Consider the following 6000-nt stretch of genomic DNA (forward strand, 5'->3'; position numbering starts at 1 on the left):
GATTTTACAATAATATCACCATTTGAAAGATTATTAAAAAATTTAAAATATATAAAAATAAAAAAATTATAAAACCTAAAAATCTAAATGTAATTTTGTTTAACTTTACCCTTCTAATTTTAGTAGAATTAAATAAAAAAAGTATATCTTTATCATCTTAATTTAAATAAAATTCAACTAAAGAATAAAAAAATGTTGAAATCCTAGTTCTTCTGTATAGAGGGCTAAACAAAACATAAAAATTGGAAAGGATATATATACTAGTTTTAGTTTATCTTATTCTTTTAGGTTTTTTTCATGAAATTTATTTCGCCACCATCTTTTAGGCCATACATTTCTACTTTATCATAATCATATTTCTCTTAAAATATCAAATTAAAACTTCAAAATCAGAAATTTTCTTCAATAAACCCTTAGCCAAAAGCAAAGAACAACATTGTTTTATATTATTTTGGTTGGATTACTATTTTGTAATTAGATTTTCTCTAACTTGTTTTAATTTTCATAAATTTTATTGATTAATAGGTTTCGATTATAGAACTTGGTATTTAGAGGATATTTAAAATAATAGAAAATTATCACTTCTAAAAATTTAATTGGTTGAAATGCGATTCCAATATTTGACAAGAAAAATATTTTACATTTGCTTGGCATTTCTTTCCATATAAATGGAAAGTAAAAAAAAAAATTTGTTAAGACAAAATTAATCATTTTCTTTTATTTTTATTTAGGGTATTAATTAATTTATTCAACATAAAGAAAAACATAGGTGTTGCTTGTTTTGTCTACAATTTTGATTATTATTTTTAAAAAATTACTTAGATAAATATCTATATTTATTTTGTTATAAGTAAAATTTGTTCCTAGTACAAAAACTTAAGACAACCTATAAATTTAAGTATTCTATGCAAAATAAATGATATCTCATTACTCCAGCAATAACATTACCAACACCTACTCTTATTCAAATTTTAAATTAGTTTAGTGTTCAATTTTCGTGTTAAGAAAGATATATGATATGTCCTAACAAAGCTTACATAAAATCTCTCTCTCTCTCTCTCTCTCTCTCTCTATATATATATATATATGAGCCTTAGAGTGTATTTGGTAAACTGAAAATTTAAGTGTTAAAAATAAATTGCTAAATTTTTACTGTTAAATTTTATAAGTGTTAAATTTATATTAGAAAATTGTTTGATAAATTAGTAAATATAAGTACTAAATATAATGATATTTGATAAAAGTAATTATTGATTTTTAAAAGATTATTGATTTTTTAAAATTTTAATCTTATTAGTATAATATTTTATATTATTTTAGATAAAAGATAAATATGATAATTTAAATACCTCATTTTATTAAAAATAATTTATTTTAAATTTTAAAAAAATAAAATTAACTTAATATTTTCAACATGATAAGTAGTTAGCTACCTACGTATCTTATTCAACCTTTTTATTGAAAATGTTATATTAAATAAAAATTAAAATGATTATCAAACACATTTAAAATACTAAATGTTAAAATTTTCAATGATTTATCAAACTCACCCCTGCTCTAAAAATATGAGAAAATCATACCTTGTGAATTAATTCAAGTATTTGTTAATAATAAAGATTAATGAAATTTATTATTAAATCTTTGATTCAAATATTTGGTAATAATACACATTATTGAGAAATGTTAAAATAAATTAATATTATTTTTATTTAATAAAAGATAATTTTGTACCGTAATCTTACAGGAAAGTGTTGAGTATACCAAACATTTTAATGCAATTTTCTTAGAATTTTAATAAATATTTTTCCGTATATACCAAACATTGAAAACTAACTTTTTTAGTAATGACATCCCCATCCATCACATTTCAAAGAATCATATTTCATTAAAATGTTAACATGTAAAAGCACCAAACACCTCTCACAATCAAATTTAACAACAAAATGTGAATAGAATAATATTTTGATAGTTTAAAAATAATAGTTAATATTAGTTTTAAGTTTTTAAAAAATTTAATTGCAACAAAATTAAATAACATCATGCTAAAGCCACACGATTTGAACTCATGTCAAACGGATATGAATGTCGACAAGAATTTTAACCATATTAAATCGATTCTTATAATAATTTACATAAAAATACAGGAATATGTAAAATAAATAATATAAAATAAAATAATCAACCCAAAATAAAGAACAGGGCAACAATTACCGTGCAGGCTACATTGTCCCGTATATCCTATTTTATTATATTTTATAGATTGTTAATTAAAATTATTTCAAATATTCTACAAAAGATAAAGCATTAAGTAAAATAAAAATTTTCTTAATATTTAATCTAAAATAATTGTTTTCACATCAAACCTTGTAATAAAATTGAGTAGGATAAGATAAATTTACCTTGAAAATAATTTCATGTTTTTTCTTATTATTTTAATAGGAATTCGATGGATTTTACCAGATCGTAGCATGTTGAAGGTTTTAGCAGAAATTTATATAACAAAGAAAATCATATATATTAGCATGTACATGCATTAATTACATATGGCTACAAAACAAGATTCAAGGAACTTCAGGATATTGTAAATCAAATATTGTTTTGAGCTATTTATTCTTCATAATTACTCTTTTTATCCAACAGGATTTTATAGCAAACCCTTCTGCAACATCATTACTTCTTATTTTGTATAATTAATACGACGACAACCAACTCTTCCTCATTATTTCATCTTAATATGGTATCATCTCCCTACTTTGGTGGACTGGGTTCACTTTCCATAACCTCTTCTATCCCTTTGCTCTTTACAGTTTCAGCCTGGCAACATCCTGATGCGCACCTGGGCTGACCACACTCAGCACAAGTCCCACCGCAACCCTGACGGCAACACTCCCCACTCTCACATCCCGACTGTCCTGGCATTAGTGGGATTTGTGGGACTTGTGGGATTTGTGGGACTTGTGGGATCTGTGGGATTAGTGGAATTTGTGGGATTTGTGGGATCTGTGGGATCTGTGGGATCTGTGGAATTCTTGGGATTTCTGGAATTTGAGGAAATGGTAGAACGAAACCACCAGGATTACAATTACCGGAACATCCAGAAGAACAACATTTTTCAGGACCACCTTCAAAACCAAAACCAAGAGTACCAATTTCGGAACCTTTTGGGACAACATGATCTTCGTGAATGCCAACACCGGGTCCATTGAACTCGGTAGGGTTGAGTGCATCAATGGGAGGAATAGCGTCCATGTTTTTGGGGTCATCATTGGGCTGTTCCTGGAGCAACCTAACACCCGAACTGAAGCTTACAGATAAAAACACCGACAGAATTAAGATTGCAGATTTTATTACAGACGCCATCTTTTTTTTTTCTTTTTAAATCTTTCAATGATCCAATAAACGAAGGGATATGAGTAGTTTTATAGGGCCTAAAATGGGTGTGGATAGAAGAAGAAGTGGGGCAAAGAAAAGCGAGAAAAATGCTGAGTGTATTAGTTTGGTTTTGCTTTCTTGTAATCCGGGATCATGGATTGCATGAGTAGGGATATACTTGTTTTTCCTGCATAACCAATCTAAACATTAGCAATAAAACACACTGTCCCAGCCTGCCTTGCCTTCTTGTAGCTTTACACATTGTCCCGGAGGGATTCATTTACGTCAATTAAAACTAATTGGATTAATTTGGGAGATATAGAAAGTAATGGTGACGATCAGGTTAATTATTTTTGCAGTGAGATGGGTAGTGGTGAGATTAAAAATAGTGGTGAAATATGTGTTTGGATTCTGTTGAGGAGAGTCAACTTCTTCGAGAAAAGTCTTCAAAGTATTATCCTCCGAGCAATCGACAAAGCCCACAATAATTGTAGGCATTGTCTTGGGACCCAAGTTTTATCTCCCAACTCTGCGAAGAGCTTTAAGGATTCACGGAGTGTGAGTGCCTTGGTTGGTGGAGAGAATATATATGTACCTGAAGAACACGTAAATAATTAATCAATGAAGTCGTGCGTGATGTGGATTCGACAAAACTCGAATCATCTAGGGCCACGGACGATACCTTTGATTGTTGAGGGCTTAATCAACTACCCAGTGAACGACATTTTAAGGATTTTTCCCGAATAAATCGACCCCTCTCAACAGATTCAATCACAACGATGATAATAAGATGAATTATAATATATAAAAAAAGGTAAAATTACCATTAAAGACATCTACTTGAACTTATATCTAATAAAAGTTTTATAATATTTAACATTTACAAAATTAATAAATGATTAAAGATTAATACATTTATATTCATGTCTAATAATAATTTTATTAATAAGTAATTAAAACTTGAGAAAAATTCAAAATTTTATTTAATATTTTAAAATTAATTATATATTTAACTATAATTGTTCAATTATTATTACTTTAAATATATAGTTATATATTTTATTATCTTATATTTATATTTATCTATTTTTAATTATTTACTGTTATATTATAAATTTTATATATGAACTTTTTATATTTTAGTCATCATTAGATTGTTTTATTCCATTCATTACAGAAGCACAAAAAGAGATACATAAGCTGCAAATGCAACTTTCACATTTCAACTGGATCAATACAGATTAGTGAGAACGGCACGACTTCACCCTTCCACTGCACCACAGTTTTATCATCCAAATGCAATTTCGTGCTGTGATTGCACAAATTTCAATACCAATCGCATTGCACTAGCATTAATCAAGTATCCAAAGGAACCCTTAGTTTCACACTTTTTTTAACCATTGGATAAAAATAAATACAAGATCGAGATTAAGTTAAGACTTCCTTTTCTTTCCCTTTTTTTTTTAACATTAAAACTGTTAAGTAATGTGATGCCATCACTACCGGATCCAATCAAAGTCTAAAGAAATTTAGATGCATGAATGTGCTAGTTATACATTAATACATGTATAGAAAATTAATAGCAACTTGCAACAATTATATAAGGGTTATAAGTGATGAAACCATTGTAAGAAAGAGAGAATGTGTCGGAATGAACCAAAATAAAATAAAAATTCATTTCATATTGAGTGTCTCTTCCCTTCATCATCTTTAAAATTCTCTCCAACAAAGTTGTATCAGATCTAGAGATCCTTACAAAGTGAGAGAGTGTATGAAAATAAAATCGGTTATGACTTTCACAAGCACAATCTATAGCAATGTCCAAGTTCTTATTTTCGAAGGTAAAAATTATGATTTTGGGGACGTCAAAATGGAGACACTATTCACTTACTTGCATGTCCTAGAGTTTGTCAAAAAGGGTTATGAAGTCTAGAAGGTGCTACAGAAGAACAACTTGAAGAATTAAAGAATAAGAAGATCACAAATGTCAAAGTTCTTAGGATGATCCAAAAAGGAGTCTCGAATGTCATATTTTTTAGAATCATGAGAGAAGAATATACAAAGAAGCTTGAGACATTCTACAACAAGAATTTGTAGGAGACACAAAGGTGAGAATTGTTAAACTCCAATCTCTCGAAAGAGATTTTTAGAATGAAAAAAAAAATGAAAGAGCATGAAAGCATAAATGAGTATCATAATAGATTATCCGAGTTGGTGAATCAAATGAAGACACATGGAGAAACAATAGAAAATCATAGAGTTGTAACACCCATACCCTACCTGATCATCGAATCCGGGTAGAGAGTATCACAATTGAACTGGTTTGATCTAGAACTTTTAATCATATAATTTGACAAACTACTTTATTATTTTATTTCGAATGTTTCTTACAATAGGAACCTTAACCTAAACTTAGTTTGAACCTAAACTTAATTTGACTACCTTGCACTTTTAAATTCTAAGAAAACTACTTAATTACAAAACATCTAACACCGAGGTGAAGCTTCTGAAGGTACCCCTTCCTATGTGCATGACACCTTATTGGCGATGATCCTCGATCTAACACGATCTGGCTTGGTCCCTCCGCAAGATCCTTACTCATCCGACAAATCTGAAAGTTCAAAAGAA

Source organism: Gossypium raimondii, chromosome 13 (genome assembly GCF_025698545.1).
Source record: "Gossypium raimondii isolate GPD5lz chromosome 13, ASM2569854v1, whole genome shotgun sequence".
NCBI classification, from domain to species: Eukaryota; Viridiplantae; Streptophyta; class Magnoliopsida; order Malvales; family Malvaceae; genus Gossypium; species Gossypium raimondii.